Source organism: Protopterus annectens, chromosome 15.part0 (genome assembly GCF_019279795.1).
Source record: "Protopterus annectens isolate FY-2018-M chromosome 15.part0, PAN1.0, whole genome shotgun sequence".
NCBI lineage: Eukaryota > Metazoa > Chordata > Ceratodontiformes > Protopteridae > Protopterus > Protopterus annectens.
The window spans coordinates 63,544,880-63,560,351 of NC_056749.1; positions in this window are offsets into that span (position 1 = coordinate 63,544,880).

Here is a 15,472-nt window from a genome sequence, read left to right on the forward strand (position 1 = left end):
CGCAGACCCAGATACTATTTCTCAGGGCCCTAAAGGGGTTGCAGCTGCCACTGCCAAAAATCCTCTACCTTCTGAATGGGAGTCTAGAGCTTTAGAGAGATGGGGAAAGAAGGTATATACCTCTGCAACTCTTTCTGTGAGGGCATTAAATTGTCAATTCCATATGATACAGTACCAAGAGTATTTGTTGGATGAACTGAATAAGAAACTTTCTTCTTCTGAACCCCTTGACCGTAAATCCCTTCAGGACCTGGTACATAACTCACATCAGGTTAGTAATCATTTCTTAAAGTGTGGTTATGATGCACTGGAGGCTTCATGTAGGTCAGCTATGACTGGGGCAGTTATTCGTAGGCATGCCTGGCTGAAGGAACAATCCCTGCCAGACCATGTTAAAGCTAAACTCCTGGATGCTCCAATGGAAAACAAAATTATTTGGCTCCTCGGCTCAGGAGGTCTTAAAGAAGTTTGAAGAAAAGGCTAAATCTGTGCAAACAGTTAAGGATTTTCTGCAAGTACAACCACGGAGATTCAGCAGAAACTGGCCTACTAAGAATTGGTCCTTTCCAGACTCGGACAGAGCCCAGAGAGGCAGGAACAGGTGGCCCAGAGGTAGAGGGCAAGCTAGGGGCTCCTACAGAGGCCGTCAGTGGTAGCCTACCAACCAGAGAGGTAGTGCAGCAACAGCAGCAACAACTACTACACCAGGACAGACACAATGACTTCACACTGACTCCGCTACCAGGGCTCAATTGGAAGCACCCTTGGGTGGAAAGCTTTCTTTATTCTCAAAAAACTGGCATTACATTACAAGGGATACATGGACACTGCAAATAATAGACAAAGGATACAGGTTCCACTTCCACACTTTGCCAAGAAGAAACGGAATGCCAAACCTGCCACCAAATCAGAGGGCAGAGGCTTTAAAGCAGATCAACAACTTACTTCAAATGAAATCCATAGAAAAGGTACCTCTTTCAGAACAAGGTCAAGGATTCTACTCCAGATTATTCCTTGTTCCAAGAAAAGAAAATCAATGGAGGCCTATTCTTGACCTGTCCGCACTGAATACTTTCCTCATTGTGCCAAAATTCAAGATGCTGACCCTACAGCAACTTCTTCCCATGCTGGGCAAGGAGTCTTGGCTGGTGACTCTAGATCTCAAGGAGGCATACCTGCATGTCCCTATTCGACCAAGTTGCAGAAGACACCTCAGATTTCTTGCAGGATCAGAGCATTATCAATTCTCAGCATTGCCCTTTGGCTTATCTACTGCGCCCAGAGTGTTCACGAAATGCCTGGCATCAGTAATTGCACACTGCAGACTTCAGGGGATTCAAATCTACCCATATCTGGACGACTGCCTTATACAAGCGGACAACAAAGAAAATTTGATAAAGGACTTGGCATATGCCATCCACCTACTACAGGCCTTGGGATACACTGTCAACATCCAAAAATCAAGACTTGTTCCATCCCAAAGGATAAACTTTTTGGGTGCAGATCTAGACACAACCACCCAAATGGCCTTTCTCACAGAAGAAAAACAAAAACAACTTCCGGATTACTTCATGAATCTGACAAGACAAACTCAGCTATCTGCAAGGAAAATCCTGCAGGCCCTGGGTTACATGGCATCCTGCATAATTCTGATTCCACAGGCCAGGCTGCATATGAGAAAATTACAATGGTACCTAAGGAGTGTATGGTCTCAGCACAGTCACAGTTTAGAAGCTTTGATACCAATTATTCCTTGCCTTCAAAAGGAATTCCTGTGGTGGGGTCATGCCTGCCAGTCCAACAGAGGGTTGCCTTTCAACAAACCAAGAACAAAGCAAACCATCACCACGGACGCTTCGGACCGAGGATGGGGAGCACACATGGAGGGCAAATGTATCCAAGGCCTATGGTCTCAAGGACAGCTGCGCATGCACATAAACCAAAAGGAAATGCTGGCAGTGATACATGCAATCGAGACCTTCAAACCTTTCCTACATCAAGGTCACCTGTTAATAAGGACAGACAACACCACAGTCATGTGGTACATAAACAAGCAGGGAGGCACATATTCCTACCCTCTATGCAGGCTGACTATGAATCTATGGGAGCTGTGCCTGAAACTCAATATCCAACTACAGTCCCAGTTCGTGCCAGGGAAAGAAAATGTACTGGCAGACAGCTTAAGCAGAACTACCATGGATGCACACGAATGGATGCTGCACCCAGATATCTTCCTACTCTTAACAAAAGCATGGGGAAAGCCGGAGATAGATCTGTTCGCCTCCCCCCACAACCATCAACTGAAGACATTCTGCTCAAGGACATATCACCCAAAAGCTTGGAGGGTGGACTCCCTCTCTTTCAGCTGGAAAGCTCTAAAAGTATATGCCTTCCCACCTCTCCCATTAATGTCCAAGGTTTTACTGAAGATCAGGGCAGAACAGCCAAGAGTGATTCTGATAGCTCAAGACTGGCCAAGGCAGCACTGGTACCCACTATTGAGGAGCATGTCACAGACGCAACCATGGCCTCTCCCCCTATGGCCTCTTCTTCTGACGCAGAACAACTTCAAGATCATGCATCCCAACTTGAAAACATTGCAACTAACTGCCTGGAAAATTCCATAACTCCCCCTCACATCAACTTATAACAGAGAGTGAAGGACATTATTATGGAAGCCCGACGGCCTTCCACAAGGAAGACATACTCAGCAAAATGGAAAAGATTTCTCATTTGAAACGCAACAAAAGGCTTAGATGTGTCAGTGGCGAATATGACACATATTCTGGAATACTTAGCAGAATTGTTCCACAACGGCCTGTCCTATTCTTCTATAAAGATTCATGCCTCAGCAATTTCAGCAGAATACAATGTGGATCCACCTATCTTCTCGCACCCTCTCCTCAGACAATTCCTGAGAGGGATCAAAAATATCAATCCTCCAAGAAAACCCCCTTTACCTACTTGGGATCTCAACTTTGTGCTGGAGAAACTAACACTTCCTCCCTTTGAACCAGCAGCATCGGCAGATCTACAGTTTCTGTCTTGGAAAACTGCATTCCTTCTGGCCATAACTTCAGCAAGAAGAGTATCTGAGTTACAAGCTTTAATGGCAGTACAGCCATTTCTTATCTTCCATCAGGACAGAGTTTCACTAAGAACCAATCCTACTTTTATGCCAAAGGTGGTATCTAGGGTATCCCTGAACCAAGCTATTCACTTGCCTACATTCTTCCCAAATCCACAAAACCGAGGGGAAAAACTTCTACACACTCTGGATATACACAGACAACTACGCTACTACTTGGACAGAACTAAAAGTTTCAGAAAAACTGACCAACTCCTTGTAGCATATGCTGCTGGGGTACAAGGAAAAGCAATTTCCAAACAGACAATTTCAAAGTGGATAGGAAATTGCATTCGATTTTGTTACTCCTTTCATGGAAAGACAGTTCCTGCAAGCATCAGGCCTCATTCAACAAGGGCCACAGCCACCACTACAGCCTTCCTAAGAGGGGTGGCTACCAAGGACATTTTAGAAGCTGCTACATGGAGCTCCGTGCATACATTTGCCAAACATTACAATTTACCTTTATACTCCAGATCCAGAGCGGGTTTTGCTACAGCAGTCCTGCAGGGGATCTTAACTACACCATTCTTTTCTTAGTACCTCCTCCCCCAGATTGGCTATGGTATTCTACCCATATGTTATGACTGCAGATGCATCCTTGAAGGACATAGTACAGTTTTGTACCTACCATAAATGTAGATATCCGATAGGTATGCATCTGCAGTCAGGGTTACCCTCCCTCCTTCCCCTCTGTGGTATTCCTAGGGTACTTACCCCTCCATTAGCTAGCTGGGGGATCTATTATGGTGTATTTGTTTGTATATATATATATATATATATATATGTATATATTTTTTGGAAAATGTTTGGAATTTTACTGCATTCCTCCAAATTTGGCCTTCCTAGAGGGCACCTGGCATCTGGGGCAAGAAACACTGAGGAAAATGGCATCGGCTGATGCTTTTATACCCCAGATGCTCTGATGTCGGGGAAAGTGCGACATCAGCCGGGGCCAGACCCAGACTTTGGAATCCGGCCGACCGAAGGGCTGTCTGAGGCAGGACAACCCATATGTTATGACTGCGGATGCATACCTATCGGACATCTACATTTATGGTAGGTACAAAACTGTACTGTCTCCTTCTTTGGAGTCTATACGTTCGGCTCCAAAGTCGCCCCTGCTCCAGTCGGAGCGTAGTCATCAATCATCCCACTCTTCTAGACTTTCGGACCATGACTTGGAAAGAGTGGTCAGTAGCCTCTTAAAATCGCAGGCCCTAGACAAAATGTTGTCCAGCCCTCCTCATCAGGAGTTGGCTCCGTCCACAGCTGTAGATATTCCTCCTCCGACTCTTCCTATGAGCTCGGAGCCGGAATTCGTTGGGGTTAGAGTCATGGAACCGTCTGCGCCGATACCCTCCCTTTCAGTTCCGTTATCGGCTCAGATCCCTTCCATGGTACCTTCCCTGGAGGGATCTGGGCACCAAGACTCCCTCGTCGGCTCCGAGGGGGCGAGTGGCATCGGACCCTTGTCCGACCCCGCTCTCCCTCTCGGTGCTTCAACGCAGGTGAGCTCGGCTCCCACATCTGCCTCAGAGCCATCTCCCTCAGTGCGGGGAGGGCTTTTGGTTTCTTCGGAGCCTGAGCCTTCTCTGCGTCCGGGCAGGGACGCCTTTGAGGTGATGAGGAGTGTACTGGCCCCTGAGTCAGTCCCACGATCGACCCCATCGGCTCCTCCCCCTAGGGTGCCTGCGTCAGCCTCTGCTCCTCTTCCAGACCCCAAGCGTGGGGATCCAAGTGCTCCAGGACACCCCTTTGGGTGTATCCTCCACTTCCGGGGCCTCCCCTGATCTTTCAGAGGAGCCACCTCCCAAGCGAAAATGCAAGAGGAAGCATGTTGACTCCCCCGAGTCTGTCACATCAGATACCGACTTAGAGGAGTCAGAAGGGTCCCCCAAGATCCCCCTCTGAAGATGTCTCCTTCTTAGACATCCTTGAGATGCTTAGGCAGTGGGGAAACTGGACTACCCTGAGCCCTTCTGAGGATGAGTCGGTATTCCTGGATGAGTTTGGATCCCAACCTTCCACCTCCTGGGTGTCTCCGCCTTTCGACCCACTGATGTCTGTGGTGGCTCGAAAGGTGTGGACGACTCCAGACCCAGTGGAACCGACCCCTAGAAGACCTGCCAAGTTCATTACTGCCCTGCAGGACAAACAGTTCTTGACCAAGGGTGTCCCCGTTGATGCCATGGTGGTAGCAGCGGCCACAAAGAAGGAGTTGGCTGAAACTTCATCTGTCCATCCCCCTAACAAGGAGTCCAGGACGATGGACAGATATGGGAAGCGGATGTTCTCTTCAGCAACCTTTTCCATGCGGTCCCTGAATTACCTGTGCCACTTTACCCATCTGCAGAGGGATCTCCTGAAAGAGCTTGGAGATACCCTCCAAGATCCATCAGCTGAGGGGGCCCAGGCTAAGGCAGCCTCCCAGCTAGCGACTCTTAATTCGGTGGTAAACTCCTCCATGCGGCTCATTTCGTATGCAGCAGATGGTGCGAGTAGAGCTGCAGGCACAGGCGTGGCCCTAAGAAGGCATGCTTGGATGCGGCTATGTAACTTTGCGGAACCTTTCAGAGCGTCTTTTACCAACACTCCATTTGATGGTTCCTCTCTCTTCGGATCACAGGTGAAAGATACCCTTACCAGGTGTGAGCAGGAAGGCAAGACTCTCTGCTGTAGGAGTCCATTTTTCCACTCCCTCCAGACCATATCCTAAGGGTCAGAAGAGTGGGAAGATGTGGTTCCGTAAATCCCAAGGAGCCTTGCCGGGCACACGTGGTGAGTTCCCCTCCAGGGGCAGAGGAGGGAACAATAACAGATGCCGCCCTCGTGGCAGAGGGTGTCCGCAAAACCAGGGCAGCAGAGAATCTTTCTCTGACAAGTCCTTCCAGCATCCCTGAAGGGTTGCCCAGCTGCTCACCTCTGGAGGCAGTCAGGGGAAGATTATCGCTGTACCCAGGAGCCTGGCAAGACATAACACAAGACAAAATGGGTACAGTCCGTCATATCCAGAGGCTACAGAATTCCTTTCGTTTGCACCCCCTTAAGGTCAAACAAGTCCCTTCCAGATGTTCCACCCAATCTAAGGGACCAAGCAGTGCAAGAAGTCTCAAAACTGCTAAGAAAAAGGGCCATCCAGCAAGTCCCAGCTGACCAACAAGGATCCGGAATTTACTCAAGGTTCTTTTTGGTACCAAAAAAGACAGGGGACTGGAGACCCATTTTGGATCTCAGCAGACTAAACAAGTCTGTACAAAGAACGAAGTTCCAGATGGTCACGCTTCAGTCCATTTTACCCTTTCTGGGTCAGGACAATTGGATGTGCTCCATAGATCTTCAGGATGCGTACTACCACATCAAAATGGACAGACGCTCCCGAAGATTCCTTCACTTCTGGATGGGAGCCAGCCATTATCAGTACAGAGCTCTGCCCTTTGGTCTCACCACAGCCCCCAGGGTGTTTACCAAATGTATGGCAGTAGTTACCGCTCACCTGAGATGGCAAGGATTCCAGGTGTTTCCATATCTCGACAACACTGCACCATCGACACTTGCTCCAGGCTAGGTATCACAATAAATTTCGAAAAGTCTGCATTGTTGCCCTGTCAATCTATCACCTTTATAGGTGCAAATTTAAATACCAAAGACATGTTAGCGAGCCTCCCACCAGACAGGGTGTTAGTGATTCGTCAGCATGTCAAGGTTTTATTAGCATGCAAAAGGATTCAAGCCAGGTGTGTCCTTCAAACGCTAGGTCTCATGGCAGCAGCTATCGTACTTGTCCCTCTAGCTCGTTTTCACATGAGGATTCTCCAGTGGCTTCTTTTCACCTAATGGTCCTTCCAGCAACTTCCCATGTCTTACATGATTATGATCACTCAGGCATGCAAGAAGCACCTTGTGTGGTGGATGGTCTCCACATCAGTGCTCCATGACAGACCATTTGTTCTCCCCCCTCCTGTGTCTACAGTGACCACGGACACCTCCCTGATCAGGTGGGGGGGCATTATCAGGGCAGAACAGTCCAAGGCACCTGGCAACCTCACGAGTATCATCTGCACATAAATGTCTTGGAGATGAGGGCCGTGCTCTTAGTGTTGCAGGCTCTTCAGGACACTCTTCTTACTGGGACCATTGCAGTTCAAATGGACAATATGTCCGTAGTGTGGTACATCAAAAAGCAGGGCGGAGCCAGGTCCTACCCCCTATGTTGAGAAGCACTCAGACTCTGGCAGTGGGCGATCTCTTCCTAGCGGTTTCTGATTGCAACGCACATCCCTGGGAAGTCCAACATCATAGCAGACAGACTGAGCAGAGCCATTATCATGCCTCACGAGTGGTCTCTGAACCAGGTAGTCGTGGACCAAATCTTCCGCAGATGGGGCCAACCTTGCTGCAACCTTTTTGCAACTCCCTTCAACAGCAAGTGCAGCAATTTCTTCTCTCTCCTAACACTTCCAGGGCATTCCCCCAGAGACGCTGTAGTCCACGATTGGCCCCAAGGACTTCTTTATGCATTCCCTCCTTTCCCCCTCATACCGAAGCTAATTCAGAAGGCTACCGTTTTGGGTTGCAAAGTGATCCTCATTGCTCCTTACTGGCTGCGACAAATATGGTTTCCGTTCCTGCATCGCTATCTTCTCAAACAGCCTTGGACTCTGGACCTAGTTCCAGACCTCCTGATTCATCAATCGGGCGGGCTGCACCAATCCCTGCACTCTCTCTAGCTCACAGCGTGGTTGCTCCATTTCCAGCCTTAGCCAGGCTCCCAGATATTTCCCCCTCTGTGCACGAAATCCTTTTGTCGTCACACTAGTCTACGACCAGAAAAACTTACGCTAGTAAGTGGAAATGTTTTTCTTCCTGGGCAGAGGCAGAGGCAAAAAGTATAGACCCCTTTTCAGCCCCCGTACACTCCATTTTGGAATTTCTCACGTAGCTCTTCTATGCTGGGTCCGCTTCCGCTACAGTTAGATTTCAGTTAGCGGCAATTTCAGATTTTCACATTGGCCTGTCGGCAAACAATATCATGTCCCATAAGCTGTGTAAAGCCTTTCTCAAAGGAACCACTCTGCTCAGGTCCCCAGTGAGAGATCCTCCACCACCGTGGGATTTAAATTTGATTTTAGCTTCGCTAATTTTGCCCCCTTTCAAACCTGCAGCTTCTTGTTCACTGAAGTTCTTATCTTGGAAAACCCTCTTTCTGGTAGCTATTACTTCAGCCAGAAGAGTTTCGGAACTACAGGCTCTTTCTATCCGTCCCCCATACCTCGTGTTCCACAATGACAGGGTTGCTGTTAGGACTAATCCTTCCTTCCTTCCTAAGGTCTCTTCAGAGAGCAACTTGAATCAGTCCATAGACCGTCCTGTGTTTTTCCCTAACCACTCCAACAGGGCAGAGTATAAGTTGCATCAGTTAGATGTTCACAGGCAACTACGCTTTTATTTACATTTCTATGTAAATAACATAGAAGGACATCAGGAAATCAGATCAACTGCTCCTGTCTTATGCAGTAGGTAAACAAGGTCTTCCAGTCTCCAGGGTGACATTATCCAGGTGGTTGTCTTCTATCATCACACCAACTCAGAAATAAAGAATTACCGGTCAAACCAAAAGGTCACTCCACCAGAGCTTTAGCCACTTCGGTGGCTTTTCAGGCTAGGTTGCCCATGGAATCTATTTGTGCTGTGGCTACATGGGCCAACCCACATACTTTCATTTCACATTACAAGTTGGATTTGGTTTCCAGGAGCAGAGCTGATTTTGGTTCCACTGTTCTGAAGAGTCTTTTCCGATGAGCCAGCCAGGTTTTTAGGTGCTAGGGACGCTGTCCCAACCAGCAAGAATGAAGGCGAGATAGACAACTTAACATAAAGAAGTTATGTACCTACCATAATGTTCCATGTTAGTTGTCTTCTTCTCGCCTTCTTTCTTGCGTCCCACCCTCCATCTCCCTATCCTAGTGGACCGAGAAGAGTTCCTCTTGATTTTGCACTGGCTGAGTCTTCTCTGGCTATTTCCTTCTGCTTAATAGCCTCCCCAGTAGGAGTTATGCATTCTGGGATAGCATTAATTTATTATTATGGCTGCAGTTAGACTCACCAAACGAGATCTGGGTATCTAGCGCCAGGCATCATGGGATATAGGGGGGCCTCGAGCCAGTAAGCAGCTCTCGAGCTTTTGAAGATGGCCGAGTCGGAGCCAATGATCAGCTCCGAACCGAACCAGCAAGAAAGAAGGCGAGAAGAAGACAACTAACATGGAACGTTATGGTAGGTACATAACTTCTTTTTGTCGACCGACCCTAGAGCCTTACCCTCTTTGACTCTGACAGGGTCTCTCCCTCTCCCTCTCTCTATCGACCCCAACTTGTTCAGAACTAGAGGAATCTCAGAGCCTACGACTCAGTGCAGGAGTGCAAGGGGATGGCTTCACACAGAAGTTTTCAGTGATATCCCTGCCTCTCTGTGCTTTGGCACTCGATAGTTCAGCACAGAGATTGATTGGCTTCAGAGTCGAGGCTTGCCGGTTCCGAAGGGTCTATGCCAATTTCGTTGGAGTGAATTCTTTCAAAGCCAATAGCAGCATCGGCTGGTAAAACTTTTCAGAGAGTCATGTTGACTCCTAGGGAGAAGATGTTTTCAATTATTTTATTTTTATTTATTTATTTTATTTTACATTTGTTTACCGGGCTGGTCTGACTGGATATATTTCCATTTTCAGCAGAGGCCCGGGGAGAAAAGCTCCACATAGAGACAAAACACAGTTACGTTATACATAAAAAGAAAAAATAAGTAGCAGGTTAAACATGATTCAAGACTGCATTACAGAAATCAACATACATACCCTATAGAGAAAACAATTAAGTTGTAGTTATAGAAATACAAAATAGAAAAGTTCTATAACAGTAAAATATTTGTGGCAAGAGTAGAGCACATTCAGCAAATTTCTTTTACATACAAAATTCTTTAATGGATTGTAATAGATGCTACTTGTAAAGAAGTAGATTGTTAGGGAAACTTCTCAAAGTGTAGGTAGTAGAGAGCGAATAGAAAGAAGGTGTTAAAGAGAGAGAGAAAAAAAAATTGTGGAAGTCACAATTTTAGTCAGGATTGAAGCATGGGCATAACCAGTGTATTTTAAGGTGTTTTTTTCAGCTTTTGTTTAAATAGAACAGGGGAGGGAATGGAAGTTAGAGCAGTAGGTAGAAGATTCCAATATTTACCGATGGTATTGGAGAATAGGGAGTCACCAGCAATGTTATTAGACTTAGTTAAGGTTACTAGAAGTTTGTTTGAAGAGTGTAATGACACTCATAAAATGTTGTCAGGTTTCTTTGGGATGTTGTGAATCTGCAGCCACCAAGAAAGCATGCTTGGAAGAGAGTTCAGTGATCCATCCTCCAAATGGAGAGTCCAAAGCATTAGATTATGAGCATTAGATTATTTTATGAAACAGACATACACTTCAGAATTGCTTGCCCTGAGGACACTGAATTACTTGGCCATCATCACTCATTTTCAGAGAAACCTGACCAAAGAGATTTCCAAGTCTCTCTCTGGAGTCTTGCCTTTGAATGCCCAAGAAAAGTGGAATCCTAGCTATCGGCTCTACAATCTTGATCTAATGTGGCAAGGAGACTCATTTTAAATGCAGCAGATGGCTCAGCTAGGGCAGCAGGCACTGGCATTACAAAACACCGGCATGACCGGATGCATCTGTGGGATTTTGCAGAAAGTTTCAAGAAGTTCTTCATCAACATCCCCTGTAATGGATCCACAGTGTTTGGACCAAAAGTCAAAGGCACTCTAACTAGAAGTCAACAGGCTGGCAAGAGCCTCTCTACCTTAGGCATCTGCCTTTCTGCACCTCATAGGTCTTTTTCCAGGAATCAGAGTGAGGAATAAGATGTGGTTACTCTTATCAAGAGTCTTCTAGTGATAGACCTCCTCAGGGCAGGGGAGATCATAATGGAAGTTGCCCAAGAGACAGAAATGGTCCGTAGAATCAATGTTTTATAGGGCCCTTTTCCGAGAAATCCTTTTATTGCCCCTGAAGGGTTGCTCTGACTGCTGCAGTCTGGAAGCAGTCAGGAGGTGATTGTCTCTGCACTCAGAAGCTTGACATCATTTCCAGAGGCTGTATAATTCCATTTTCCCATACCAAAGAAATCTGTTCCAGATATCCCATCCACTCAACTAGAACTGGTAGTAGCACAAATTTCAAAGCTACTACAGAAAGAGTCATCCAGCCAGTCCCCAAAGCCAACAAGGCCAGCAAGGATATGGAGTCTATTCAAATTTTTTAGTTCCAGAGAAAACACGAGACCTCAGATCTATTCTAGATCTGAGTCATTTAAACAAATTTATAATGCAGACAAAATTCGGGATGGTCACAATTCAGTCCATTTTACCTCTTTTGAGAAAGGTGATTGGATACGCTCTATAGATGTCAAAGACACATACTATCATGTAAAGATAGAGAGGCATTTAAGGAGATATGTGTTTCAGGCTGGGAGCCAGTCATTACCAATTTTCAGCACTGCCCTTCGGTCTCACCACAGCCTCCTGGGTGTTTGCAAAGATGATGGCAGTGATAGCAGCACAACTCCATTTGCTAAGGATCAGAGTTTTCCCATATCTAGACAATTTGCTGTTGACAGGTACCTCAAAGCAAATGTATCAAAACAGGGACTCCTTGCTGTGACTGCTTTGTCAGGCATAACAGTAAATCTGCCAAATAGGTCAGCCCAACAAAAAACACAGAATTCCCAGGATCCCACCTAACAGTAAATGTACCAAATAGTCACGTCAGCCCAACACAAAGCACATAATTCCCGGGATGCCGCCTGAATACTTTCTCACAGCTAGTCAGCCTACCCCGTCACAGACTCCTGCAGCTAGCCAGCCTACCCTGTCACAGACTGCTGCAGCTAGCCAGCCTACCCTGTCACAGACTGCTGCAGCTAGCCAGCCTGTCCCGTCAGAGATTGCTGCAGCTAGCCAAGCTACCCCATCATGGACTGCTGCAGCTAGCCAGCCTACCCCGTCACAGATTGCTGCAGCTAGCCAGCCTACCTCGTCACAGATTGCTGCAGCTAGCCAGCCTACCCCCGTCACAGGCTCCTGCCTCTTCAGTTGACATCCTCATCTCTTGTAAAACATCGGTCTCCTACAACAAGATTCATTTTTCGAATGCTAGGTCTTATGACCTCAACCTTTCTGTTAGTCTTTCTAGCCAGGTGTCATATTGGGTGTTCCAGTGGACACTAGCAGTACAGTGGTCGCAGAAATACTATCACCTACTCACCAAGATTTGACACCAGTATATGCAGGAAACATATATCGTGTTGGATGACATCACCATCAGTAATGGAAGGCCTTCCATTCATAAAAGATTTCCCTTCAGCAGTGGTGACAATGGATGCTTTCCTTCTAGGGTGGGGGTGCATTTCAAAGGGAAGGCTGTCCAAGCTACCTGATTGCAAACAGAGGCAAGGTTACATATAAATGCTCTGGATATAAGGGTGATCCTCCTCCAGAGGTGTAATAGCAATACAGGCAGATAGTTTGTCTGTAGTTTGGCACTTAAACAAGGAGGAACATGATTTTACCCTTTTGTCAAGAAACCATGAGAATATGGTAGGGGTCAGTGTCTTCACAACACTTTCTGGTAGCAACAATTATCCCAGAGACTTTCAGTGTTCTAGTGGACAGGCTAAACAGATGTATTCTGATGCCTCACTAGTGGTCCTTCAACCCAGTAGTGACTACAGAAATTTTCAGTCGTTGGGGCCAATTTGTTTCAGTCTTTTTGCTTCATACCTAAGCTACAAATGCAGCAGTTACTTTGACCTAGTTCCTCCTCAGGGATAGTCACTGAGGGATGCTGTCATGTGTGATTGGCCCCAGGATCTCCTCTTTGCCTTCCTCCGCTACCACTGATGAGCAAGTTGATACAGAAAGCACGAGCTTTTGGCCTCAACAGACATGGTTTCCTTTCCTTTGGTATCAGCTGGTTCATCCTCCTCGAATGTTGGAACACTTTCCAGACCTACTATCCCTCCTTGTTGGACTGCCTTCTCCAGATCAGAAGTCCATGAGATTAACCGCATGGTTTCTCCAGTTTTAACATTGGCCATAGATGTCCGTGTATCACCCTCTGTAGTACGCATTCTTACAGTTTCTCAGAACAGTTCCAGTACAAAACCTTTCCACAGCAGATGGAAGAGATTTTCCATGTGGGAGAATTCCAAAGGCTTCCAGTCTAGTACCTTCTATTCTACAATTCCTGGCAGAATTATTTTACGCTAGTTCTAGCTACTCCACAATCAAGGTACAGCTAGCAGAAATTTCAAACTTTCTCATAGGCCAGGGCAGTTCGTCTGTAGCATCTCCAAAGATTTCAAAAGCCTTTTTAAAGGGAAATTTTCTTCTCGGACTACCCATTAGGGATCCTGTGCCCCCATAGGATTTAACCATTATGCTACAAACATTGACACAAAGCCTCCCTTTAAGCAGCAGCTTCAGTTGATATAAAATTCATTACCTGGAAGACTATTTTTCTGATGATTATAACTTTGGCGAGAATATCTGAATTGCAATCACTGTCAGGCAGGGCACCCTATTTGATCTTTCATATGGAAAGGTTTCTCTTCAAACGAGTGCTTCCATTCTTCCAAAAGTGGCATCCAAAACTAATGCATATCAAAGCATCAGCCTACCTGTATTTTTTCCACATTTTTCTAACAAGAGCGCATATCAAATGCATTTACCAAATGTTCACCGTCAACCGTATATTTACCTCTATAGAACCAAGGCATTTAAGAAGTCAGACCAATTATTTGTGCCCTTTCAAAATAGAAACAGGGAAAGGCTTGTATCTAAAGTAACACACTCCAGTTGGCTTTCTGAGTGCATGTCCTTCATATACACCAAAAGCAGTTTGCCTTTGCAAGTTAAACCGAAAGCTCATTCAACTAGAGCTGCATTTGCTAAAATAATTCCCATTGATGACATCTGTGCAGCAGCTACTTGGTCTACAGTTCACACCTTTATTTCTCATAATAAGTTGGATGAGCAGTATGAGGCACACTTGTCCTTTGGCTCCACTATTCTCAGGAATATCCTTCCATGAGTCCACCAAGGGCTTTGTGCTTGGGGAATCTGTCCCACAGTTGAATTGGACAAAAATACATGGACAACATTGGATATGAAAGTTATGTACTTATATTAACAACAGATCAGTGCTGTCTGATTTTTGTCCGGTTCAACATCCTATCGTGTAACCCCCTTTCCAAGTGCCATGGTTATTCTTTTAGTGACCGGATTTTTGGCTGTCCTTAGCTGACAAACGTTCTTTCTGTTACTGTTCTACTTATATCACGTAATTTAGTATGTTGCTGTGATGTGGTTTGAGTTTTCAGGGTTCTATTATTACTATTATGGAGAGGAACTATGTACTATGGGGTAAACTCGATCTGAGGTGATTAGGTGGAGCTATAAGGAATATGGGTAGGGGAGGAGTCAGTGCTCTGAAACGGAAGTCTTCCAGTTAGTGCCGAGGTCAAATCCAACAATCCACAGTTGAAGCAGACGAAAATCAGATAACATGGATCTGTCTTTATGGTTAGTACATAACGTTATTTCCTCCTTATGAATGTTAATTTGCATGTATTGTTCCTTCATATTCTATGTATTTGTAATGTGTAAAGATCCCAACTCTGCTTCCTTTTTCTCCTTTACAACACATTTCTGTTGCCTTTCCTCTGATTCTATTTCCTCTGTGACATCTAGAACTGCTAACAATACTCAAGCTGTGGTCTGACCGTGGCTGTGTAGAGTAAAAGCATTGCCTCTTTGCTTCTGGAATCTCTTCCCTTGAGGATACACCCCAGGACTCTGTTCCAATCACTGTATTCCTGGTGATCACTCTAGAAGTTATCACCACCCCCCTGATCTTTTTCTTCCCTTTTCGTATCAGTTCTTTTATGCCTTTTTCCTCACTTTCCTCATGTACTGGCTGTAAAATGCAACTAAAGATTATGGGAGTGTGCTGCCACTCCCCCCATCTTTTCTGGCAACTCTCTTTGACTTACCTAGTTGTGCATGCTACACAGCAACAGTCTCCTCTTATAGATCACTGATGGCTACATGTATCAGAAAATGCATTCAACCTTACCTTTCTTGAATGCCATGGTCACCTGTTCTCACAAATTTCTAAGTTCTGCATCCTAAAGAGATTTTACTTCAGTCTAGTCATTCCTTTTTCCCTTTTGAAGGTCCTTATTACCCTTTGTGTTTGAGTCTCCAGTCACTGAAAGCTTATTCTTTGTCTCCACA